This window comes from Furipterus horrens, unplaced genomic scaffold (assembly GCF_987537825.1).
Source record: "Furipterus horrens unplaced genomic scaffold, mFurHor1.1.pri manual_scaffold_13, whole genome shotgun sequence".
In the NCBI taxonomy this organism is placed as follows: Eukaryota; Metazoa; Chordata; class Mammalia; order Chiroptera; family Furipteridae; genus Furipterus; species Furipterus horrens.
In genome coordinates this window covers 29,294,842-29,322,539 of record NW_028327183.1, presented here as the reverse complement: position 1 = coordinate 29,322,539, position 27,698 = coordinate 29,294,842, and the positions used below count along the sequence as shown (strand labels likewise).

At 46.4% G+C, this 27,698-nt stretch overlaps 1 long non-coding RNA gene across 1 annotated transcript; it reads left to right on the top strand.

Annotated features, from left to right (window-relative positions):
• The first annotated feature begins 8,129 nt into the window (after positions 1-8,129).
• LOC149994329 (uncharacterized) lies at positions 8,130-26,716 on the top strand. Its single transcript, XR_016507793.1, has 4 exons — positions 8,130-8,354; positions 18,446-18,654; positions 25,775-25,888; positions 26,441-26,716. It is a non-coding gene; the product is annotated as an uncharacterized LOC149994329 (long non-coding RNA).
• Positions 26,717-27,698: the final 982 nt, after the last annotated feature.

Below are 27,698 nucleotides of genomic sequence, written 5' to 3'. Positions count from 1 at the left end.
TTAGCTCCTGCAAGTTGGCACAGCTAGTTCTAGCGCACCACTGGGTAGCTACTGTGATTCTCTCCATTTTATAGATGAGAACTCTGAAGATGGAGAGGTTAAGCAATTCACTCAAGGTCACAGACAGAGACAGGATTCAAACTCATCAGTTTGGTTTCCAAGCCCAGACATGGACATAATGTCATACCTCTCTCCTAGGGTTATTTTCAGGATTAATGCATCTAACATACTTAAAAGAATGTACAGCATCTAGTATTTGCTCAGTCAATGCTGGTTATTATTAATAGCATTCCTGTTAATACAAGCTAGAGATCCACAAATGCATGAAACATAATTTCTCTTCTTGATAACTGCACCAGGCTGGGGGTGGGGGTGAGACACACACCTGCAAGATGTAACAGAAGCATCGGCACATGCACAACTGGAGCACAAAGAAAAGGTTGATCAACTTTGTTTATGGAACAAGAAAGGCTTCATGGTGGAAGGAATATTTAAGCTGGGTTTTGAAGGATGAATAGGAGTTCACTAGGCAGTTTAATAAATTGGGGGATAAACCCAGTTACCTGTTTGGCTAGAGGAGCCTTAGCCCAGTTGCCTCTCTGTTGCCAAGAACCCTCTTGCCATTAAAGTTGATGCAAACTCCATCCCCATCTGGGAGCCTCATGACCTGTCTTATCTAAAGACAAGCCCCTCACCCCCTCAGGAGGTCTAGCTGTGCCTCAGCCTGGTTGGCTGCACCTTCCAAGCAGGATTGTGGGTTGACAGAGTGAAGCCTGGTGGTTATAAATGATGGAACATCTCTTTGAACCAGGACTCCTCCCCTGACTTTGTGATGCCGGGCACATCAAGAAACCTTGATTCCTCTCAGTGTTCCTGTCCACAGATGAGGAGTCATAACAGCTTCTACCTCACCAGGCCACACAAGAGGCAGGAGACAATGTCTTCATGCTTAGCACAGAGCAGGGGACAGAGAGAGTGATCAAAGTAAGGTGGCTTCAGAGCACAGGCCAGCCTTGGAAACAGTCAGCGGCCCACCCTGCCTATCCCAGAAAGGCTGTTTAGCGTGTCTTCAGGTGAGCTGGAGAGGTGCATATGGGAGCATGCAACAACCAGGCAGGGAGCCTTGCTGCCCACCCAAACCCAGCCCCGCAGGCCCCCACCGGGTCAGTGGGGGTGTCAGGAAGCTGGTGGCCGGGTCAGAGCAGGCTGTCATTGTGCCTCGTCCCATGAGGTGAAAGCGTTACAGGGGACGCTGCGGCCAGCGCCCCCACCTCTCAGCCTTTCTTTGAACTCTGACAGTAATTTCACGTGTACATGTGGCTGCCAAGCAGTGCGTCTGATGTCCTTTCCGGCTTTTGTAATGTCATTTCCCGTCGGGGATGGGGAGATGCGTTATTGATGTAGAAGAGTTACTACGCCGGCATAGTCTTCCCAGCAGAGGTAGAAAATCAGCACGGACGGATCTTTGGACTCAGATGCTGTGGCAGTTCGAGTTGTTGAGCTTTTTCACTGTTACTCCTCCTCCTCCTCCTCCCTTGGCCACTTAGGTCATAATCCATTTGGAAAATGTGCCAGTGGAAATAGAAACACCAAGGGGAAGATCATGATCTTCAGGGAGTGCTTGGTTCCTTGGAAATTAATTGTTTGTGGATTTTACTTGAAAATCAAGTGTAAAAAGAGACTGAGAAATCATAAATGCAAAGCCTTAAATCTTTGATATGAATGGTAGTATATACACTGAATATGATATGACAGAATTAATACAAATTATGCAGGGTGGGGCAAAAGTAGGTTTATAGTTGTTCATATGGAAAATAATACAATAATTAATAAATAATACAATGAATTGTTTTTCGTATGCTCACAACTGTAAATCTACTTTTGCCCCACCCTGCAGTGCAGAATAGTATAATATAATCTGAGCAGTCTAGATCAGGGTAGGCAAACATTTTTTTAAAGGGCCAGGCTGTAAATATTTTAGGCTTCACGCACTGTACTGTCTTCTAATTGCTCAGCTTTGCCATTGAAGCAGGAAGGCAGCATGGACGGTACATTAAAGAGTGGGCGCGGTCGTGTTCCAGCAAGACTCTCTGCACCCTCCTGAGAAATCTCCTGGGTTGGGGGGTGTGGACGTGATCTGGCTGAGGACTTGGACAGCATTGCAATGTGGCCCCAGAGCTGTAGTTTGCCCACCCCTGGTTTAGAGCGTGGGTCTGGGAGTCAGGACAAGTTAAATCAAAATCCTGGCTTTACTGCTCACCGTGAGAAGTGATTCCAGCTCCCAGAGCCTCAGTTGTGCTGCCTGTAAAATGGAGGTGAGGACGGTGGGTAAAGCACTAGGTTGTGAGGAGGTTAAACAGATGATGATGCATGCGAGCTGCTGAGCACAGGGCCCGGCAGTAGGAGAGTGCGCCCATGGGTGCCGCCCTGGTCGAGGAGCATGGTGGTGATGATGATGATAGTGATGAGGAGGAGGGAGTGGGGTCTAGATTTGCCTTCCTGCTGACCTGGGTAACTTGAGCAAATCCTTGCCCCTCCCTGGCTTCATTTGTCTCACCTGGCAGGTGCGGAGGTTGGACTTGGTGGTGCCCAAGCATCCTTTTCACTCAGTGCCCCTGGGACCCTGCAGGGCCCTCTATGATACCAAGTCCCACAGTGGGTACCAGATAGACCCTGTTCGAACCATTTCATCATGGGCCCAGCACCACGAAGTCACGGCTTCAGTCATCTGCAAACCTGGACTTCATCAAAGCCGCCATTGGATGCTCTGTGAGGCTTGCGTTAGCCGCTCATTCACTGCACTCAGCTGCGTGTTCCTTCAGAAACTCTGGAGCCTCTACCACGAGTGGTGAGAGGCTAAAGCAATCGGGTGGGAATAACCACATAAGCTCACCACCCTTGGAGGACCCAATCTCATGAGAACTCTCCTTTTGGGAAGAGAAAGTCTGATCTGGCTGTGGTCACTGCAGTGGGTTGAATCGTGTCCCCCCAACCAAAAAAGAAAAAAAATGTCTATACCCTAACCTCCCCAAACCTGTGAATATGAACTTTTTTGGAAATAAGGTCTTTAATGATATACATAAGGACCTCAAGATGAGATTATCCTGGGTTAGAGTGGGTGCTAAATCCAGAGACAGATGAGGAGAAGACACAGACACAGAAAAGCCAGGTGATGATACAGGCAAAGACTGCAGTGATGTGGCCACAAGCCAAGATCATCTGCAACCACCAGGGGCTGGAAGAGGAAGGAAGGATCCTTCCCTAGAGCCTACAGAGGGACGCAGCCCTGCCAATACCTGGATTTAGGACTCCTAACCCCACGAACTGTGAGAGAATCAATTTATGTTGTTTTATGCTTCCCCCACTTGTGGTCATTTATTGTATCAATCCCAGGACGCTGACCCTGTCACCAGCCTCAGTGTTTGTGGGGAGAGCGCCACCTAGATTGTCCCCTGGAGTCAGTCAGGCTTCCAACATGATGCTCGTGTCCCTAGAGGAAATTCCATTGCCTGATAAGTGGGAATATTTTTTTCAGTATAGACATTGCAGGTCCAAACTTGTTAATGAGGCTCAGTGTCCTGTTTCAGTGCCTGGGTCAATGCTGCTGCAGAAAGGATGTTTCAGATTCTGAGTGCTGCCTGCACCAATGAGTTCAGCCAACTGTGTGATAAGTCAAGAAGGGATTTATCTCTGTGTATATGTGTGTGTGTGCTTGTGTGTGCGTGTGCATGCTAAGTTTTTTATTTGTTAGAGGTCAAAACTAAGTTTTAAAAAAGTTATAAAAGCTATATGATGTAAATTATAAAATGATACTATACACTACGCACAATCAATTAACTTTTCACCTCATATCTTTTCTTTCTATTTGTTTGGTCCCATTTTTATTTTGGTTTAGGCCTTATCATTCATTCAATTTTGGTCAACAAATTATTACCAAGTGTGGCCAGAGGCTTGGGGGGCACCCATCTGATTACTCCACTTTGGAAAATTAACTTGGTCTTCTAAGCTTCCTTCCGTACCTTGTTCAAAAATGGAGCTAGTACAGGTCACTGTGAAGGTAAAGAGAAGCTGTCTCCTAGCATGCTCAGTGCTGTGTCCCCCACATAGGTGCCATGTGCATGTGCTTTCCTGGTGTCGTGTTGAGGACAGAGATGAAACAACTCACTGAAATGGCACCTCTGCTGTTTTATTACCTACCTGTGCACTGAAAGCATCCTGCACTCGGCACTGTTGGGAAATGAAACATCTCATAGTTTTTAGATAAATTGATGTTTAGCCCTGTGAGCACCCAAGGATTCCCCTCCTCTAGCAGCCTTGAACAAAACAAAACATACAACCTAACCTCTCACTGCGATGAAAGTATTCTAACCCCGAGACATCACAGGCCAAACTTGCACTGGGAACTGCTTGCTGGAAGCTGATGTTTCATCCTATGAACGGGGTCAGACACAGGGTGAGGGGACCTGCCCTCTGTTCCCTTCCCCCCAAACCGAGAATGGCTGTTTGCCTGAAACAGGGAAAGCTCTTGACTGGTGGTGACTCAGCTCTGCTGCCAGGGAAGCGGGGAGTCGCAGGAGGGCTCAGCTCTGGAGCTAAGCCCATCTGGGTTTAGATTTGGTTCCCACCTTCAGGTGATCCTTTAACTTCTGTGAGCTCTGGTGTCTGTCGATCGGGAGCTTAACAATGAGACCCTCACAGGGCTGTTGGGAAGGCTGGATGAGACAAGGTTCGCAAAGCAATGGGAAGAGTGATGGGCCCTCCACCTACCCTAACAGTCACACTGTCCAACAACACCTGCCTGTACCATAGTGAGTTCCCCATCAGGGTAGGCATTCAAGAACTTACGGGGGAGCTTTAGATAGGACTCACGCACAAAGAGGAGTGTTGCTCAGAGGACTTTGAGGTCCCATCCTTTTCAAATCTCTCTCACGTTGCTGGCACCTTTCAGCAGTGGCTCCTTCACGGGCTGAGTCCAGCTATGCAAAGAGCTCCAGTGTTTTCCAGTTCCTGCTCAGTCCATGGTGACAGTGACCCCAGGGCAGAGGCCACAGCCTGGAACTCTGTCCTGCCCATTTCAATCTAGAGCCACTTCTAAGCCATGTTCATTATTAGCCAAGAAATAAGCAAGTTAATTTCACAATACTTTATTTAGGTCATTGAAAAAAATGCCAGCCTTGCTTTAAAAGATCTCTCTGCCTTTATATCTGTGGCAAGTCAACCTTCCCCCTCCACTATGTGACACCCCTTGGATCTCAAGTTTTGAAAAAAGAAATTTTTTTTGCTACTAAATGATAACAGCTTCCTCATTCTTTACTCATCACACACACTTATGGCAGCCAATCAGAGCATGAGATAATCAGCATGACCATTGCCAAAAGCAGTGAAACTTGACCTTAAAGTCATTCGGATTTTGGTTCATGTACAATTTCTATTAGGTTTTGTGAATCTATGAAAATAGGTCCTGCGTCACCATCATAATCTACTCTGAATGACAGAGAGGCAGCCATCTTCCTCCCTCCCTCCCTCCTGCCCTTTCTTTTTTCCTTCCTTCCTTCCTCCCTTCCCACCCCCTCTTTCTTCCATCCTCTCTTCCCCCGCCCCCCTCTTTCTTTCCTGCAATCCATCATCATTCCTTTAGCCAAACATTCAGTTGGACCTACATCCCCTAAATCACCCATCCCTCCATCATTTCTTCAACCAGTCTTTACTGAATGGACACTTCATGCCAGGCCCGTGTTAGCCCCTGGGAATACAGGCTGAATATACTAATATCCTGTTTTCATGGGACTCTTCCTGGTCCTGGGGATCAGGTAAAAGGCTGCAGGTAGCAACCAATATTTTCAAACTGATGAGATGAAGGAAATTCTGGACCCACAGGAGGATAGTGAGGAGAACCGATGGTGCAAGAGTGGGGAGAGTTGGGCATGAAGTTACAGAGAGATGGAGCTGGGGATCTTGAAAAAGGAGATGGAGTTCAAGTGGGGAAAAGTGTTTCCAGCAGAGGGAACAGCATGTGCCAAGGCTGGGAGGACTGGCAGGGCATGGAAGGTTGGGAGTTAAGGAGTAATTTGGGGTAGGAGGGTATGCACTCATGGCTGGAGGGATAGGTAGGCAGGAATTAGGTTCTATGTGCCCTGGTGAGCCCAGGGATCTCCAACAGATTCTTTTGACAGGGCTCTGGGCTCTGAATACCTAAATCACAGAAGGGTATGGCGAAGGGTGCAGCTCATGTTACAGCATCTTAAACTCTTGACTTGCACAATTAAAAAATCCCTTCAAGCTCTACCTGCATCTCAGGGGAGAAACCCCCTTCTTGGCCTCAATGGGAACCCAGTTCCTGTGGTTGTAAAAATTAGGGACTTCCTGCCTCACCCGCAAGAAGACAAGGTTTGATACAGGAATGCATGTGGGAGGCTGTGGATCCTCCCCTGGGAGCCATTCCAGGTGAGTGTATTGGAGGTCTGTGTGCGGGTGTGCCCCTGGAATTAGCACCTATGGGGGTTGCAGGACACAGGACCAGGCAGAGGGAGGAGATGAGCTGAGATGCAGTTACCCACTGGCCTCAGCAGTTCCATGGGGAGCTCTGGGCCCGGGAGCTCCCAGTAGAGCTGTCTTGCTGAGGGTCAAAGGTACTGAGTCCTTGTCCCAGGAGAGTGGCATGGCTGCAGACATTGTCAGCATCTTGGGTGAGTCCTAAACGGTCCCAAATGAGTCCAACTCAGGAACCAAGTTCAGCCTCAGGGAAGCAGGGACTGGACAGCACTTGAAGGCCTGAGTGTGTTGGCCCATCTAGCATTCCACATGCTTGTGAAGCCACATTCTGCCTCTGTCTCCCTAGCTAGGACTTGGGGTTCTGCTTCTGTGCCCAACTCCTCCATTCTCTGTGTGTCTCAGGTTCTGATCCTCTGGTGGCCGAGTCTTCATGAACCGCTGGGGTGGAGTCTTTGGGCTAGGATCCCTGCCTCCATGACCCTCCCTCCTTTTTCCCCAGGCTGGTTGGTGAGATGCTTGGTCATTGCTTTTGAATCAGGTGGCAGCTGTGGTTAGAAGAGCCATGGCCCAAGAGGATACCCTTGAATCAGTACAAGGTCACAGGCCACAGGCAGCTGTTGATGTGGGATATGTTCAGCGCTTGACTACTATAGTACAGTCTATGAGAAAGCAGGCTCCAGACTTTCCCAGCTGATTCTAGATACAGCAAGTTCAGTACATATAGAAGCAGCTTATATTTAATACCTCTAACAAATAAACAACTCACCTTACATCATGTAGGAATTGCCTCCCTGAAATGTACTAGATCTGGAAAACCACATCAAATGTGTTCAGTCCCATAGTTGAAGCCAGTGAAGTAGAGCCAGCAATGCCCACCAGCCTTTTGATTCCTGCACTCCCTAGTCAGCAGCCCCCCTCCCGTTTGGTAGGAGGGTCATGTGACTAGTTCTGGCCAATGAACTGGGAGCTCATGTAACACATGCACTTCCAGGTGACCACAGTGAAAGGCTCTCAGGGAATTCTCTGGTTGGTCTCTTCCCTGCTTGGAAATCTAGGCAGCCGTGGTTTGCACACAGCACAGGTACAAGATGGTGGTGTTGCCAAGACCTTGAGATCCTGAATGACCACCTGGAGCACAGCACCCTGCCGACCCTCACCAGATATGAACATGAGTGAGAAATAAACCTTAGCAGTGTTAGGTCATGGGGATTCGGAGTTTAATTTGTCCCCACAACATAATCTAGCCCATCCAGACTAACAGAAATTGGTGCCAGAGGGGGTGTTGCTCTCACAAAAACCAACAGCATTAAGCATTGGCTCCGCAATCAGCAAGAGACAAGGAAACATAATGGATTCTATAACATGCGGTGGCAAAACATTTGGTAAAACCTGTGGGAACTCTCGGTGCAGCTTATAAACATGAGCAACTTGCAGCTTTAGGGAAAGAGGTTGGAACACGACTGGCCCCATTTGGCAAAGTGCAAAAAAAAAGAGACAAGTTCAAGAAAAAGAGTCGCTTACAGCAGCAACAAAAGGGAATCAAAGGTCTTGCAATACTGAAAAGCCAGATGTTTCTCAACCCCTGCAACAGAAAAGCAAAGTCCAAAGAACTCTCCTAACTAATTCTGTCTTTTTTGGGTCCAAGTGCAGATGTACAATGTGGTACCTGGTAAATCCTTCCAGCTGGGCAAAATGACTCATGGCAGAGAGTCACGATGAGACCTTCCCAAGGAGGCCCAACAATTTCAGTCCAGAAAGAGAAGTACGGAGGAGAGAAAGCAGAGACAACTGACTGAGTACGATGTCTTGAAATGCCCCACGGGCATGTTTATGGGCTCCTGGGATCACCTGCAGTCCAATAGGTAAGTAGCCTGCTGGGTTTTAATGAGGGTTGTACCACCAGTGAAAGATGTGGGCCTCTGACCTTCTACACGTGGTCGAGAAAGTGGTACATATCCCAGCATGTACTTCACAGGTGGCCCAGGAGGAGGAAGGTCCAGGAAGAGCCTTCCAGGGGCTTTGGAGAAGAGTGGGACAGGGAGGTCTGGCCAGAGCGACTTTCCCACTCCAGGGCTGCCCAGCTGGACTTGAGCAGTGCCTGAGATGGACAAGCGATGGTGTGTGCCCTGAACAAATGTTAACTGAGGTTCTCTGGTCCCTCCTCCCCATGCTGCCACCTCGGTACCTCAGGGGTGGCTGGAGGACAAATCATTTTTTAATTCAGAGGCTCGACCAAGAGTCTCCACTGAGCTGGGAGAGATTCCAGGTGGGCCTTCCAAGTTGTCTTGCTAGGGGAGAGTTTGAACATGTGGTTTGTGTGGGAAGAAGGGAACAGTAGAAGCATTTGGTGACCAGAAGGGCAGACTGTAGCAGAGACAGTAACACTCACTGTTACATTTTGCTATTACCATGTGACAAATGGCCCCATGCTTAGTGGCTTAAAATAATTGCTTCTTACTAGATATCTCTTGTTGTAGGTCAGGACTTCAGAAAACACACAGCAAGGTTGGCTTACCTCTGCTCTGCAGTGTCTGGGGCTCAGCTGAGCAGCTGGGGCTAAGACCTGGGAGGGGCCCAACAGCTTGCTCTCTCCCTCATCCACGGCAAACTTGGGCTGCTATGAGCACAGTGGCTTCAGGGAAGTAGGGCGTCTTACTGGCCATTTCATGGCTCCCAGCAGATGGAAGAGGAACTCTAGTCCTCTTAAAGGCCAGGCCTGGAACTGGCCTAGTATCACTTCTGCCGTACTCAATCGGTCAAGGCCGTCAGAAGCCCACCCAGGCTCAAGAGGACGGCCGCAGGTCCCACCCTCAGAGGGAAGAGTGTTCAAGTGCCAAGAGTTCTATAGGCTGCTCTGCATGGCCTCTGACATAAGCTGGGGTCTGAGAACTTGTTCTGTGCAACAAACAGCCTCAGTGTTTCAGGGGCTACAGTGACAGCTGCTCCCACGCTGCTTCACGCCCTGGGCTGCATCAGGGGCTGCTCTAATAGGTCTTGTCTTTCCAGGACCCATGTGGCCCTAAAAAGGAATGCAGCTACAATAGGGATAAATCTTGAAAACAATTCACCAAGTGAGAGAAGCAGGACTCAAGGGTCACGTGTTGATGATCACGTTTATATGAAGTGCCCAGAATAGGTAAATCCGTGGAGTCAGAAAGCAGATCTGTAAATGATCGCTAAGGACAAGGGGCTTCTTTTTCAGATGATAAACATGTTCTAAAATTGACTGTGGTGGTGGTGACATATATCTCTGAATATGCTAAAACACTGTTGAATTGTGGGCTCAAAAGTAGCATTGCAAATAAAACTACCTCTTGATTATTGATTGAAATAAAGGATGGACATCTTTTAAAAAGCAAGCTATTATCACAACCTTCCTTTCATCCTCCCTTTGGTTCCCTGAATGAGATGGAAATCACAAGAGATGAGGCTTTGGGGTCAAGTCCCGGAGCTGTTCCATGAGGCTGTGTGAGTGCAGGCAAGCTTCTCAACCTTTCTGAACCTTGGCTGCTGCAGCTGAATAAAATGGAAAAATAATAGCACTTGTCTCATGGGACTGCTATGAAGATTACATACAATAGCCCAGGGCAGTGCTCTGAGCAAGTGTCTGGCCAACAGTGAGCTCTCAAGAATGGTGCTTGTCATATTTGTGGTTGCTTTTGCATTTTAAGGAGGTAAATGTTAAATCTGGTGAGGTGATTCTCATAGGGACTCTGAGCCAGGCCATTCCTGTCCCTTCTTAGGGATGCCGGCTGCTAGCCCAACTGGCAAGTGGGGCCCTGGCTGATTGGACCAGCTGTGTCTTCCCTGGGGTCCAAGTCGGGCTCAGCCACAGGGCCTTGTGCTTTCACGGTGCTGATGCCAGCTCTTCAGCAGAGCCTGCAGTTGTGGTTGGAGAAATAAATGACATGCTGATTACTTAATCCTAAAACAACGGGCATTTTCTCTTTCTTAAGGGGCAATGACAGGAAGCTGGCAATGTGGCCGAAGTGGCCAAATGAGTCTTGGGCTACTTTCTGGGGGTGAGAGGGCAGTGTGGAATGTGACATAGGACTAAGTGGGGGTCAGGGGCTGGCCTTTCCCTGCCTTTTCCTCCTGGAGGCTCACTGTCACTCTGAGACCACTGCTCTGTGACGTGTGCTTGGCTCCCACCTGTTCCTGGCAAGGCCGCCTCCCTATGTCCTTGTTTAAAACTCTCCTTCCCTCTTTCTAGTTTCACTTGAGAAAACTGAGGCCCAGGCACACAAAGTGACTTCCTAAGGTCTCACGGCCAGAGCTGCTACTGGGGTCCTGCCTTCCACCCCTCCTGAGCATCCTTTCCCATCTTGGGCTGCCCTTATTCATTCCAGGAACAGGTTGTAGAATTGAAGGCCAGAACAACTCAGCAATAGTTGGTCTGACTCTCATTTTTTTGGAAGAGGAGACCAAAGCTCAGCAAGGTTGCTAATTAGCCCCAGGCTGCTCAACCAGAGCAACACGTTGAGAGGATTCAGTTGCTCATCGGGGCCTCGAGCCACAGCTCCTGAGGCCTTGGCACGACTTTAACTCGCTTCATGGTGGATCTCAAACCTGACTTGGGGAGTGCTGTGTCCCTCTTAGGCTGAGTGGACCTCCATATCAGCCCTCTCCCAGGGCCATCCCCTCCGTGTGCCGGCTCCATGCAGAGCAGCTGGGGGCCCTCTCAGCTGCAAAGGCGGCTGTGTCTGTGCAAAGATCTCAGCATCTTTGACAGCTGAAATGCTCGGTGCTGATTGACAAATGAGCTGGTACCTGAGCGTCTCAAGCAGAGTAATGACACCAAGTGTTAGCTGGAGGGCCGGCCAGATAAAAACAAAAGGCTGGGACGGTCTGGGGGCAGCTGACTGGGCCCCTCTGGCTCAGGGTCTTCGTGCAGGACACAGAATCAGTCACTCCTGAATGCTAAGTCCGGGCCTGCAGCTGCGTGCTGGGTGGTCCTGTGCTGGCCGCTTGTCAACTCCCCCTTCTCCCACACCTCTTTCTCCTTCCTTGGGTCCTGCTGATGTGACAGTTCCCTCCCGTCAATCACTCGGCAACTCCAGTATTTATTAAGCCAGACACTGCCCCAGGCTAGCAATAATAACAACAATAGGACAACAATAATAGTAAGGATCTTTAAAACTCCCTATTTGTGAGTGACTGGCATTCGTAATTCATTTAATCTTCACAACAAGTTTTTGAAATAGATACTCTTCTATCAGCTTTTATAGATGAGAAGCCTGGGTTACAGAGAGGTGAAGCAATTCATGTAGCAAGTATCGGAGACAGGATTCATTAACTCACGAGCACATTTGTCTGGCTCTAGACCAGTGAAGGACACCTGGGTGGAAAGTGCACAGTTCTTGACCTCTAGACTTTCTTGCTCTTAGAAAGAGACACAAAGAAGAAATAGTTTGTTTTCTTCCACCACACATTGCAGCATCTGCAAGCAACAGCTGGAACCCTGGCAACCATTTTGTGATATTGAGGAGAGGCCAATGTGCTGAGCATGGAATATAAGCAAGAGGGAAAAATATGGGTTCTTGATGATGACACTGAATTAACTAGTCCTGGAGCCACTGATCCTCCAAACTTCTTTTCCTGCAAGACAATACATTTTCCTTACTGTATAAATTGCCTTGAATTGGGTTTCTGCTACTTAGAGCCAAACTCCTCCTATCTGATTCTTGGACTAAAAAGGGAAATACCTTTCCAGTAATCCTCTGGCAGGGGAGCTTCTCAACAAATGTAAGTTCTCAGTAAATGGGCATTATCATGATGATGATAGTGGTAGTGATAGTGTTGCTCATGGTTTTTCCCTAGCAGTTTGGGAGAGCTGACTTTTAGAGAATGCAGGCTTAGTAGTGTTTTCAGCTTGTTTCCATTCAGGCTTGAGCAAAATGATCCCAGAAAAGGCAAAGGATGACAAGGAACGGCACTTTGGGTTGTTCTTGGGATGCCAGCTTCTGCTCTTCTGCTCCTCAGTGTAGTGGCCACAGACTGAATGGTAGCACGTGTGAGGCTCTGGGCTGGGCACTTGTGTTAATACAGTCAACCTTCAAATCCATCCCCTGAAATGGGTACTATCCTTATTCTGCTTTCATATATGAGGAAACTGAAGCTTAGATATGTTAAGTGATTTAACTCAGATGACACAGGAAGAACTGGTGAAGCCAGGATTTCAATTCAGGTTTGGCAAATTGTTTAATCTGGAGAGTAAGGGGGAAATGGATATGTTCATCAGAGTCAACGGGAGTGCAAATCGCTGTGAACTTGAAGACAGCCGCATGCAGCATATACACAGACACAGCCCAGAAACCTTTCCTGTGGAAGGAAGAGTTCCAGTGCATAAGAATATATTTAAAGGGATATCTGGTATAGCATCATATGGTGTGAGAGCAAAAAAAGAAAAAAAAAGACAAATAAACCAAGCAACCTGGACACAAACAGAACATCCCTCTCTGGGGATGGGGGCTGAGTCATGGCACATCTGCACTGTGAAGTATTAGCAGCCCACAAAGAAGGGATTGGAGAAGCATCAGGGAGGCTGACCCTGTGAGATGAAAAATGAACTGATGTGCACAGTTGTGTTTATGGTTTAATCTAATTTGGGGTATATAGGGTTACATTTGATTGTATAGGCATACAACAGGCATGGAAGGAAATGGGCCACTCTGCGCACCCACAGAGGTGAGGTGGAGGAGAGCCCTGGAAAATGCTCCTTTGACAAGTGTATGATCAGTTTTTAAAGATACAGAAAAATATAGAGAGAACACTAAACATGGCCTGGCACATTTCCTCGCATAACTCATTAACATTCTTTAATTAAACATGGTTATAGGTGTGTGGTAGGCAAAATTAAGATGGCTGCCTGATTTGTCCCTCCCACATCCACGCCTTTGGGAATCCCTCTTCTTGAGCACAACCTGTGATCTGCTAATAGAATATGGCACAAGTGAAGGGATTTTCCAGATGTAAGAAAATTCTATCAATTGATTTCAAATTGATCAAAAGGGTGATTATCTTGGGTGAGCCTGGTTTAATCAAGTGAGAGTCTATAAAAGAGAGACTGAGGTCCTCCTCGATGTTGAAGATTCTCTCTCCTGTTGGCCTTAAAGACACAAGCCATCATAAGTTCCACAGCTTTAAGAAAAAGAATTCTGCCAAAAGCCTGAGGGAGCTCAGAGGTCAATCTCTCCCCAGTTGAGCCTCTGATGAGAATGCCGACTGGCTAACATGTTGATCGCAGCCTTGTGAGATCCGGAGCAGAGACAGAGAAGCCGTACCCAGGGTGCTGACCCACAGAAACTGGAAGAGAATTAGTATGTGTTGTTTTAAGCCACTAAGTTTGTGGTAAATTGTTACACAGTAATAGAAAAATAATACTATACCCAGGGCTAGAAAACTGAAACAGGACAGAAGGGAATAAGACACAAAATCCAGCTCTAGCCCCTTTCATTCTCCACCCCCACCACCCTCCCACAGTCTCTCCGTGGTGTCCAAGGTCCCCTTTAAGAACAACTTCCATGCACACAGGGACCTCAGTAATAAAAAGAGGGATTTGTTTTCAAGTATATGCAAATGATTCCCCCCATTCCCCACAACAGACTACATAACACACCTTGCCTTAAACACATTTGTATTTAATTTAAAAATGCATTTTATAACCTTTTTATTAGTTCCATGGGGCCCCCTGACTTCTCTTTCTCTAATGAAAGTAGATCTGACCAGTTCTTTCCCTTGATTCTGTCTGGAGATAGGGACCGCAGGGAAGCCATTTTCCCCATTCCAATTTCTGATGGGTGGAGGTTTGAGAGAATCATGGGTAACTCTGACTCTCAGGCCTCTGTAATTGATTAGGTCAGCTAATGGAGACTTAGAGACTATAAAATCCATGGGGCTGTCAAGCCATTCCCAGACACAGGAGGGATGAGCAATGGGAGAGCTGTCTGTTGCGAGGCTGCCTCAACAGAGGAGAGGAAAACGATGCTTGAGTGGTCTCACTCTGCTATTGGGATACTTTGGCAATTTGAATATATTTTATTGGATTTTCTCACTATGAAAGGATTACATGGTTCTTTAATAAGCCCAGTGATTCAGAAGTAGATAAAAAGACAATCTAGGAATTCATGAAAGTGTACCAGGGTGTGCTCAGCAGGATAACTATCATATTGCTTGTGGCGGGACAAACAGGAGCTCCCTGACCCATTAAAGAGGACTGGGTAAATACAGCGCGGTGCAGCTGCATGTTGGAGCCCTGGGCGGCTGTTAGAAACAGAGCTGTGGTGGTATGTCCATGCAATAAATTATTATGCAGTGACAAAAGTGGAAGACACCAACAAGCACCAACACGGACAAATCTCACCTACATGACGCTGAGCAAAAGCAACCAGAAACAGAAGAACACACACGGGAGGATTCCATTTCTAGAAAAGCATGAAACTGGGCAGAGCTAATTCATACTGCTGGGAGTCAGGATAGTGACTGCCCCTTGGGGGAGAATTATAGAGAAGGGAGAGTTTTGCAGGCCCGTCAGGTCTGTTTTTCCATTTGGGTGCCAGTTACTTGCTGTTGTACACGTGTGCTTTCTGTAGTTTTCTGTGGGTGTGAGACTTCATTAAGAGGTTTAAAATGGGGTCCTTCTTGTCATGACAGAATGTGACTACATTTATAATTCAAACGTAGCACATTTTTACATACGATACATCTTAGAAGCCAGCAAAAATTGTTTATGAATGATTCCAAGTCAAAAATGAATTAGTTTCATTTTAAGAAAATGAGACAGTTGCAGGGCCTAATAAAAGACGGTTTACAGCACACTGTTAACAGTGTGGCTGCAGCCCTCACATCTTCCTGGGAAGCCGAAAAAGGCTGGAAGCAAGATCCAGGAAGCAATGGTTTCCTAGCAACAACCCCCTTCTCATACCTCATTGGCCAGAACAGCGTCACATGACTACTTCTAGCTGCAAGAGAGCCTGGGAATAGTAATCTTTCGATGACTTCTGGTGGTAGGGGAGAAGCACAGAAAGGTCATTGAGTACACAGTAGAATATCTCCTTTATATCCATACAGAACAAAAGTCATGCAGTGAGCCCATTTTCATGGGAGGTCACCAGACGATGAGGAAAGAAGATGCCTTCTGGTTTGAGAACAGGGATATTTGAGGGCCAAGCAGGCTTTGGCTGACTTCCCGAGTATCAGTTCTGCAAGCACCTGCCAGGATTGCTTGACTACTCAGGGTCATTAAGAATTAAGGCAATCACGGGCAATTAAGAAGAGGAGGAAAAGGAAACTGCCATTTCTCAAGTACTTCCCATATGTGAGGCATGTGCCTCTCATGAGATTGCACAGCATCCTGAAAAGTGAGGAATTATCACCCCATTTTACAGAGGAGACAATGGTAGGTGAACACCAGAAGGTGGTTATTTTATGCAGGGTGCTGTGTGCGCTGTGTGCTTTGCCGGCATCCCTCTAACTGCAATCAGGGAATCACTATTGTTTTGGTTTTCATGACCCTTGCACAAATGACCTCAAAGTCAAAGGAATTGACTCTGACTCTGTACCTTCAAATCCTAGCTTAGACTCTTTCCCCTCACTGACTCCTGCTGGAGGCAATTTGGCAGGTCCATGTCAAGGCCAGTGACCAGTGCACTGGAACACTCTGGAAGGAAGCTTGGGCCCTGCATGGTTGAAGAAGTCAGCCAAGGCCCCATAGTTAGAAGGAAGTGGGGTCAGCATGGAAACGCAGGTCTGCTTGACACTGAAGAGCAGACTTTTCCCACTGCACTCACTGCAATCCCCGGATGGATGGAATCAGGTTTCCCTCCCCATCCATCTGCTGCATCCAGAACCCATCCGAGCAACTCCTCAGCCCATGGGCCATGGAATCCTGGAGGTCACGAGCAGTGTCCCCTACCCTTGCTGTTCCCCTTTTGGTCACTCATTCATTCATTCATTTATTCATCCAACACGACTATCCCAAAGAGCTCCTCTTAAGTGACCTGGAGCTCTGGGTTCACAACACAGACATTTGGCATCTGTCAGGCCTTCCGAGGTCCAGGTCATCAAAAAGGCACCTTTGGTTGTCGACATCCACACGTGTGGCTCCTGCTGCCCATCACAGCCCTCCTTGCCAAAGAAAGCACTGAAGCCTACAGGGAGGGCACCTGTCAACCAGCCCACGGCATCTGCCCATTGGCCTATGTTCTGGACATTCTTGTTAATGAGAAAGCCCAGAAAAGCCTGGTCCTCTGGCTTCATTATCTTTGCTCGTTGTCTAAAGAATCCGCTTTCCCATCAGTGACCTGCCCCGGCCCCTCCCAAGCTGGTGTGGAATATACAAAGAAGACAGCTCTTTCTGGGATGATATATGGGTCCTTTGCTGAGGTCCCATCAGTCTCCTCAAGACCTGGCTCCTCGGGCCAGGTATTGCTGGGGTCACAGCCCTGGGAAGGTCATCAGAGGTCAGATAAGATGATATTCAGTCTGTCAGAGATTCCCCTGCTAGACAGACCCTGCATGATGGGGCTCTGCCTGAAGAATTTGTGAGATTTGTCAAGGGGTTGGTGAGGGAGGAGCATGGACATTGCTGGCAGAGTCATGGGGTCATTTTGCCTCAGTGACTGAGTGAGTGCCTTATGGGTAACAGGTATGCCCCACAGCTCTTGCTAAGCTGTGCAGCGTCCAACATACTCTAGAGAACCCAATCCCAAGGCGGTATAGAGAAACTACAGGGGCAGACAATTGAGTTCAAGTCCTAGCACAGTGCACAGCCCATAGTAGATGATCAATAAAGAAGAGTTAAATAAATGCAGTGCATGAATGAATGAACCTGCAACATGACCTTGAGGTGGCGCACATCCACCTTCCTTTGGACCACTCCACCTTCCTTTGATCAGAGCACTCTGACGTGGCCTATGTTCTGGATGGTCCTTGTTCATGAGAAAGCCCTTGTTCATGGTCCTCTGGCTTCATTTTCTTTGCTCCTTTGGGAGAAATTCTTTCTTCCAATAAAGTCCTGTACAATCATGGTGTCCTGCCCTCTCCACGTCATGAGGTGGACTGTGACTCATACTGAGGCAGCGAGTCTTCCCCTGCCTAGAAACTGGTCTATAGACAGAGAAGGGAAAGGACCACCAATAATCGGAGTCAATCATTTATTCCAGGCAAGTGTTTCTTGACTGAAGAACCACAGAAATAAGTTATCAGGCTGTACTGAAGGAAGGGGGGGAATGCCATGCATCATCTTCCACCCTTCCCCTCCCCTCTTTGGTAATTCATTCATTCATTTATTCAGCAAACACCAGTTATGTCTCCTATACATGCCACACTCCACAGGCGCTGGCAGGAACAGAATCATATCCACAGTCCTGTGAGTGAGAGACGGGCCATTCAGAGTTAGGTGGCATTAGAGCCAACGGGAAAAGAATGGATGTCCAGTCTCAGGGAGCCAGGTGAGGGCTGGGGTCAGGGGAAGCTGTACCAACAGTGGAATGAAGAGCAAGGAGGCAGCTGGAGAATCTGGGTCTCTCCCTCTCAGCTCTGTTTCCTGCTCCTATATGGATTAACCTTCATACGGAGACCTGCAAAAAAAGCATCAGGAGGTCCATGGGTGTGAGACCTAAGTTCCCCCCCTCCCCATTTCTGGAAACAGCAGCACAGGAAGTGAGCATTTTTGCACATCCAGTCCTGCATGAGCCCTGTGAGTGCCCGTGGGAAAGAATTCTCTTTAACTTTTTGTTTTCTTCTGGCATAAGCAACTCTTTCAGAGGGGGATTTTCCTAGCCAGTTCTGTTATGTGCTGTTTTGTTTTCCTGGGGGGCATAGGGGGAGGGCTAGGTGCTGAGTTGCAGGGTCTTTGAACCCTAGTCTGTAATAATTGTAAATCGGCCCTGCCTCCCCAAGGACTGCGGCACATAATTCTTGAAACTGTCCCTTTCACTCCATTTCGTTACAGAGAGTGCAACGCAGGAGGCCTTTTCTGAAGAATCAGGATCTGAAACCAACATTATCTTACTCTCTTATTGTTGGCATAGCAAGAAGTCCCAGCCCTGGCCAAGTGAAACATGTCAGGCTTCCATCAAGTTCCTGAAGGTTGGAATCTTCCAGACGGGGGAATTTTGATTTCATCTTAGGAAAAGACTCAGGATGGAATACCAGGACATGGTGAATATTTTAAGTAACCTTACAAATTAAGTAGAACACACACACACACAAAGATAAAAATAAAAGGAGACTGCTGGATAGAACCCCCCACAGGGTGAAAGGAGCAGAGGAATGAGCCCCCCAAATGCCCTCACTTTTGTTCTTGTTCTCTCTTGTCTTTCTGCTCAAAACAGCTCCCATCTGCCAGTATCTTATTTAATCTCACTAATGCAGGGTCTATGACACTTTCCCTAAAATCTCCAGTCTCAACCAGATACACTCTTCTCTGCAGACTCACATTTGGTATTCTGTCCTACACAGTGTTTATTATTATTATTTGGTCCAATATTATGATCATTCATGAGCACACCTGTCTCCGCTACCAGATCACAAGTTTCCGGGTGGCAAAAAGTTTCAGGTCTGCTTATCTTCCTGGGTGCCTGGCACATGGCCAGGTCCTTGGCAGGAGATTAATACCTGTTACCTTAATTAATTAATTAGTGACTTTAAAAAAGTGCTCTCCTTATTGACATGGTTTCATATGTGACCCGTGTGCCACAGCTGTGAATGTGTGTTTGCACTGACGGGTGGGGGTATACCTTTGTTATTTACCAGCCACCAAATGTAAAAAGGGATTGATGTTCATTTGCAACCTTAAAACACACAGGAACCATGAGAATACACAGCTAAAGGCTAACCCAAAATCATTTAGAAGCAGAAAGACCAGGAATCTGGAATGCGTTAGGTGTTCTAATTAAACATAAAATTTTACTCTGAACTTCCTGGCAGCCAAGACAAAATGGAAATGATTCAGAATCATCAGCGTCTTCCTGTTATTCAATTCAAGGAGAACATTAAGGAGTAGGTTCCTATTTAAGGTTGGTGGAAAATGGTTTTGACTTCTATTTTGTTAAAGGTACAAAACAGTCACATATTCAAATCTGAGGTCACCAGAAGGTGTGTGAGGAGGACAGAAACACAGAGGGCTCAAGTGTTCAGACCAGTGGCTCCTAACTGGGACTGTGTATTAGTTATAATGCTTGCTAGCTGCTGTGACAACTATCCCCCCCACGTTTCAGGGCAGTAAAAGGTCACTGCTCACCCATGCGTGAGTAGTGTGCAGGTGTTGTCATTCAGGGACCCAGATGCTTCACCTTGTGGCCCTGCCACCCTCTCACCTCCACGGTTCTCCTCTTCTTGCTGGTGGTTGGGGAAAGGAGAAAGAAGCATGCATACCCACTTCTGAGTCCCTTTGACTAGGCAGTGATATCCACTCACATGTCACTATGAGAACCCGTCCCAGAGCCACCTTAGATGCAAGGGGCTGAGAAATGGAGTTCTTGACTTGACAGCTGTCTCCAGGGACAACTCCTTTTAAGGAAGGGGGCTCACAGCTATATATCAGAATTTCCAAGGAAACACTTTGAAACCCCATGTGCTGGGCCCAGAGATTCTGGCTCAGTGAGCATGGGCGGGTGTAAGCACTTGAATTTGTAAGAACTCTTTTGCAGATGCTGATGGGTGTCCTCGATGGAGGGTCCTTCCCCAGTGTCCCTCTCCACTATCAGACTTCTCTCTGACCATGTACACTGAGTTCATGTCCTCCTCAAAACCTCAGAATGTAACTTATTTGGATATAGGGTCTTTGCAGAGATAATTAGTCAAGTTAAGATGAAGTCATACTGGAGTAGGGTGGGCCCTTAATTCAATAAGACTAAGATGCTTATAAGAAGAGAAGACAAAAGAGACAGAACACACAGAGGAGGAGGCCATGAAGGCCCCCAGCAAGAAGGCCTGTGACAATAATGAAGGCAGGTACAGCTACAAGCCAAGGAACAGCAGCCACAGCCAGAAGCTGGAAGAGGCAAGGAGAAAGACTTCCTTAGAACCTCCAGAGAGAGCATGGTCCTTCTGAGTTTGGACTTCTGGCCTCCAGAACTGCAATACATTTCTATTGCTTTAAGTCTCCTGGTTTGTGGTGATTTGCTACAGCAACCACAGGAAACTCACACACCACCTGACACTACAGTGATTCTTCCTGGACCAGAATGAGGAGTCTGGGAAATATGAGAAGCTGTGTAGCAATGTAGGGCAGGAGATCCACCCAGGCTTTTGGTCCTCACACTAACAGGGTCTGGGAGGGCTGTGCTTGAAATCAGACACCAGGCAACCAGTCTGGCTCTGGTCCTCACTCTGGGTTTCCCACTGTCAGCTTTCTTTTGCCCAGCTGTAAAATAAAGGGTTTGGCCTAGGAAGGGGTTTCTCAAAATATAGACTAGGAATCACAGGCAACAGACGCATCTGGGGATATTGTAGAAGATACACCTTCCTGGCTCCACCCAGGCCCTTTGAATCAGCATCACTAGGGGTTGGTCAGGCAGTCAGGTTGTCAAGGATCCTGGCATAAGGGGGTCTGACACTACCTTACAAGGAGTGTCCTGCAGACGTCATCGCTGGTCCACAGTTACGGGAAAGCAGTTTAAGTATTTCAGCAGCTATGTATTCCTTTTCTTTATCTGCCGCTGGGACTGAGCTCTGAATTCCTCCATGTGGACATGCTTAAAAAGATGCCGATTATAGGATGGGGGAGGTGGAGAAGAAACTTCTTATTATATTAAAATAACAATCACTTGCTTTGCGTCAGGCAAATCTGGGAAAGCATTTTTTAAACATAGGCTCATTATCCAGACAAAGAAGATGAGCAGTGAATAAAACACACTGAGCCCAGCAGACCATCTTTTTCTAGAACAGAAGTTTACGATGTCATCATGGTCCTGTCTCTCATTCATGGGTTAAGGAGGTTTTACCCAATTTAATATTTACTAATTGTTTCCATACCAGTTGGGGAAAGTTTCCTATCTTTCAAAGTTTATGGGTAGAGAAAGAAATCTTAAAAAACAAGATGAGTGCATTTGACCATATTAAATCTTTTTATTAATCCATTACAAAATTTTAAAAGTCAATGACAAATTAGAAAAAATGTTGGCAACATCTGTGAAAGGTGGTCTGACTTTCTGACTGACCTCTAAAAGACCAAGAAGAAATTAGTTCTAATAAAAGGCTAAGACAAATTAAAATGTTTAATATGCAAATGACACAAATCAATAAGATTAAGGCAATTATCTCAACAGAAAAAGGCAAATAATTTCAAGCATAAAAAAAGAAATTCAAATAGGCTACTCACAGAGAAAAATGTTCACCCGTAGAAGCAATTCAGGAGAACAAACTGAAACACAGATGTCCTTTCTTTTCGGCCAGCCACATTGGCTAAAGGTTTGTTTGTTTTTTTAATTATAATACTCAGTATGAGATTTTTGAGAAAAGTACTCTTATCATATATTGCTAGTGAGATTGTAAATTGATAAAACTTTTATGGAGGGCAATCTGACAAAGGCTATTGAATGCACACCTTCTAAGGCAGTCATATTTGTAAGAACTGATTCAAAGAAATTACTCAGAGATGCTGCTGCAAATACGGGGGTAGGAAAAAGTAGGTTTGCAGTTGTAATACAAATAAATAATATAATAATTAATGATAATAATGCAAGAATAATCTCTGTTTCATGTACTCACAACTATAAGTCTACTTTTGCCAACCCCTGTGTATATATATATATATAAAGATAAATAAATATGTAATATATATATAATATATATTGTGTTTATTATGTTATGTATTACATAATATATTATAAATTTATAATGTAGTATAAAATATAAATAATAATAACATCATAACATCACATATAATAATATATAGTGACATTATAATATATAATTGTTATATAATGTATATTGTATTATATATATTTATTACAGCATTATTTATATATTCTGGGAAAAAATGGCAGTTACATAAATAAGTAGTAACTGAGAATTGGGTAACTAAAAGATGGGCCATGCCCACGAAGAAATGTTTTAAATCCTGTTCTTAAAAAATATTTAAAGGTATAAGAAATGTTCACAAACCATAGTTACAGAACAAATATATACAAGGGAAAATAGGTTACAAAGAAATACCTGTGCTACTGATTTTAAAATTAAATATTTTATTTATTAGCCTAGGAAAAAGCCCACTTGAAATAAATCTGAATGTTAGCCATGACAATCTTTGACTTTATTTATGTGCTCAGGTTATTTGAAGTCAATGGGTTCAAGACAATGAAAAGATCATTGCTATATGTAATTTTAAATTTTGGTTTAGGTGCTTATGTATGTTTTTCAGATTTTCTACAATAAACATGTTTTGTTTTGTTTTTTTAAGACACGTGAAACCCTCTTGTCTTTGTCTAGTTCCTTCTTTGTTTTGCTCTGCTTAGTGGTTGTGAGCTCAGGTGGGCCTGAATTACACAGACTTAAATATTTGAGGTAAGATGTGGCAAGGAAGCTAAGCTTAGTGCTGCTTGGTGGCAGAACAGAAAGCTGCGGAGGCCTCTCCCTGGTCCAGCTCACCTCTCCTGGCCAGGGACCAAAGGCACTTACAGCAGCTTCCCGGAGGGGAATCTTCCCCGCTGCCCTGGCCTCCACCCCTTCCACCAGCAGCTTTGTTCGACTTGACATGTTGGGTTTTCTGGAAATACATGTGAATGAAAGGGTCTGTGGATTTCAGTATTACAACACCATGATTTGTAATCAGACGTAAATTATTTGGCCTTTGTTCCCAATCCTAAAGCAGAGCTCCTCAAATCCTTGGAGTTGCTGTTTGTTTGTTTGTTTGTTTTAGAGAGAGGGGAAAGGAGGGAGAGAGAGGAAGAGAAACATCGATGAGAGAGAGAAACATGGATTGGTTGCCTCTAGCAACCAAGGATGGAACCCACAACACAGGCATGTGCCCCAAATGGGAATCAAACTGACAAGCCTGCACTTTGCAGAATGATGCCCACCCAACTGGGCCACACCAATCAGGGCTGGAGTTTTCTAATGGAAGAGCACCAGGGTGCCTCCCTAGAGGCAGCCTGGTCCTGCTGACAGTTTGACTTCAGACTCTGGCCTCCCGAACTGTGAGAGAAGGAATGTCCTTGCTTTCAGCCCCTAGTTTGTGATCCTTTGTTTATGGCAGTCCCAGAACAGGCACACGGAAGAGACCCACTAAGTCACTTCTTATACATACTTGTGATTCACTGGGCCAGTACAGAGGAGAAACTTTGCTCTGTGTAGGAGATGCTAGGAGAGACTTCCTGCACCCAAATCCACAAGACTATGCCTCTGAGTCCTGCCTGCTGGGACCTAGAAATAGCTCTGGCCGGAGGGCCCTTTTTTGGTTAATGAATTGGGCTTTCGGTGCCTGCCTCTTAAACAGCTTCACCAGCGGGGAGGCTGCAGGGAGCCTGGCTCCTTCCCTCCCTGGCCCTTCTTATCATGATGGATTGCCACTCGGGAGTGAGATGGAAACTTAAAAATGCCCTCGCTGCACACAGCTCCGGGCAGTGCCTTGCTGGTTTTACTCGCAAATCCAGGGTTGTAAACTTTTAAAAATAGGTGCAGGGCTGCCAGTGTCACTAAAGGAGATTCTGATTTATTGAGATGCACAGTCATTTTCTGTAGATGGTTCTGGAACTTGCTGGAAAGACCCCCACTGGTTATAACAGTGATAAGTTTCACCCTCAGTTCTTTTATTATTACTTGGCTGTTTGTGTTCTTCCCAGAAAAGCGATGGTGATGTCCTTGAGGACTTTCTGGGTACTACTCTTCATGGAAGGCAAACATTGGGTGCTCTATAAATGCTTCCTTGACGGTTTGAGCTGAAGAGGCAGTCACCGCTCCTTTGTGGTGGCTAAGAGGAGCCTGTCGGACTGAGGAGAAAGCAACTGTCTAGAACATGTTTTTACTGAGTGTGTCAGAACGAGTCTCTGTAAAAGGGGATTTAAAAAAAAAATAGTGAGGGGTGGTGATGGAACATGTGCCACCCTAAGAATACTGTTGTTAAAAGTATATTTAGCCAATTTTATTTGGATAATAGCGGAAAGTAAGCCTTTGCCAGAGACTCGGCTGACCCCTTTACAACTGAAATCGGATCCACTCAGCTGAGTGCAAATGCAGACGCACGTCCACACCATCCTTGTGTTTCCTTTTATGAAGGCAAGAGCATGTGGAGACAGTCCATAAAAAGAGGCATCACTTATAATCCCACTACTTAAGGAAAATCCTTTTACACTCTGGGTGTAACTCTCTTTTAGGTTCTTTTTTTTTTTTTGGTCATACATATTGTGCATATACCTGAAATAAAATCTGGATTCCCCATGGCTGTTTAAATCATTTTTTTTTACCCAGTTAATGTACAGGGGTGAGCAAAAGTAGGTTTACAGTTATGAGTACTCAAAACACAGAGTTTATTCTTATTGTAATCATGACTTGTATGTCTTTTTTTCCATGTGAAGAACTGTAAACCTACTTTTGCCATCCCTTGTATTGTGAACATGTTTGTATGCATCGCGCATTTTACGGCATCATTTTAAATGCATAGCGTTCTGCTCTGTGAATACACTGTCACTCACATGCCCAGCCTCGGTTGTCGCATATTTGGCACAGTAATCTGACTCAGAACTAATTTTTCATTCTTGGGGTTGAGTAAGAGGCAGATTCTTTTCCATATAAATTCTACAGGCACATGGACCACATTTGATGCTAGTTTTTGTGCTGCTGCTGAGATTAGATGTGGTCAACAGAGAATGTTCCCTTACCAAGTGGCAGATTGAAGGCTGTCATTTCAGAGCTGTCCAGGCAGGGTTTGGAGCACGCTGACGACAGAGAGGGACAGGAATTGGTCCAACAGCCTGTGGGTCCCTAGGAAACTGGAACATTCTTTATGTGATCAGAGGAGGAACAGCATTTCTGAAAGTGAGTTTCTGTGGGTATAGCAAAAGCCCCAAGCAGGGTCTGTTCTGGACAGTAGGTATCAGGACCTACCCCCGATGGAGTGTTTCATTCAGCGATTGTATTTGAATGATACTAACAGAAATCCCCAAATGGTGGCTTATATACACCTGATATATTATCGTTCTCAAGTATTGAGAAGTCCCAAGGGGGCAGCAGATAGCATGGATTTATTTAAGATCTTGTCAATTGTCTTGGACTTTCCTTTATTGTTGCCTCATGGCATCAAGATGACTGCTCCATCCCCACCATTGCATCTATGTCCCAGGCAGAGAGAAGGGCGAAATGAAGGTCAAATGGAGTCTCTTTGAAGCTACTGGAAAGCTGCTTGCACCTCACTGGCCAAAACTGTGTCACCTGATCACACCTGTCTGCAAAGGAGGTATTTCTAAACTTATGTGTCTTCAGAAAACCCCTCAATATCCCCTGTGCATGCTTGTGACATCCTTTGTGTGGCCAGAAGGTAAATGGTGTCTAACCAAACCAAACCAAACCAAACCAAAACAAGAAGAGTAGCTTTTTCAGAGTGCTCCCTTCATGAAAACAGGGTCCTGCTCGCCTTCAGTGAGGGGTTCTAAGTGTTGTGATGTTGTCAGGAAATGCACCTGGTAGGCAGCTTGGGACTCACCGGGGTGTTGAGAGGTGAGTTCTCAGACCTGGAGTCAACGCTTCCCTCCATAACTCCCTCGAGGGCCAGTTACTCTGATGCTCTGTGGCTATGCATCCTTGTCCAGAAAGTGCATGTCAGAGGCCCTCAGCCTGACCCCTAGTCCAGGGCTTGTTAGCCACACCCACACTTTCAGAACTCCAGCCCCCTGCACACCATGCTCATGATTCTTGTTCTTGTGCGTCTCTACTAATATTTTTGTTTTAGTCCATTCAACTTTTACCAAAGCAGGTTTATTATTAAAAGAAATTTTAAATAACTTTTCAGGCAGCACCCCAGGAACACCTGCTGCAGGCAGACAGGTGACTCTCCAGAAGTGAACGTGTCAGGACATCGTGCTGCTTTGGCTGGATACAGACACCAGCTGGGGCTCCAGGTCTGCTCTCTCCTTGGCACAAAGGGAGATTGGCAGGTCTGAGGTGCCAAAGACCTATCGGCACCCCCCTGAGGCTTTCTCCAGTCAGGGGGAACGGTTGTGCGATGAAAAGGGGCAGGTGCTTTGGTAGCCAATGGGATTTGAGACCACCTCACCTGAGGACCATGGTACCCACTCCCGGGTGCCCTGTGTCCCTGGGGCTGCCGCTGTGAAGGCCTCCCTGCAGGAAAACAGTCTTTCTTTGAACAAATTGTTTGTCCAAGCAATTGCACTTGCTCAGCTCTGGGCTTTCCTTGGAGTCATGGGCTGTTCCCTCCCTTGTGAGCTTTGGCCCCTGTACATCGGACCTGAGACCCTCTTCTATATAATAAAGGCCTTTAAAAATGCTATTTGTGCACAATTACACAGCACCGTTCTCATGATTCCTCCCCCAATTCAATACATACTCCATAAGCGCAAATATTCTGACCCAATTAAGTCACCTGCCTGTCCAGCGTAGAGATCTGAGGTTGAGACCCCTGATTTACACAATGAATATAGTCTTTGGAAAACACTTTGCATGTCACATACTCACACTTCACCACAGTATGACCCCGGGGCCCATGTTCATTTTCTCAGAGAACATCTCTAGCTTCCCCCCAAATGTCCCAACACCACATTTGTCTGGTTTTGTTTTCCAACCATCCTCCTCAGTCACCTTCTCCAATTCCTACTTGAGAGCTGAGGCCATCCCTGGGTGGTGCGGGCCAGCGCTCGGAGCTCTGGGGTTGCTGAGAAGCAAGCAGGAGAGATCTGGTTCCCTCATCCCAACTGGCACTGGGGAGCGGGAGGGGGCGGCAAGGGTGAGCCCTGTGCTAGTTTGCTTGCTGCTTTAACAAGGTATCATACTCTGGGTGGCTTAAACAACAAAACTTGGCTCCCACCGTCCTGGAGGCCAGACGTCTGAGATCAAGGTGCTGGCGGGGCCGGCCCTGCTGTGTCTGTGAGGAGCATCTGTCCAGGCCTCTCCCAGTCCTGCTGGCCTACTGGCTGTCTGTGATGTCCCTTGGCGTGTAGAGCATCACCCATCACTGCCTCCATCTCCATGTGGTGTCCTCCCTGTGGGTATCTCTGTGTCCATATTTCCCCTTTTTAGAAGGACACTGATCA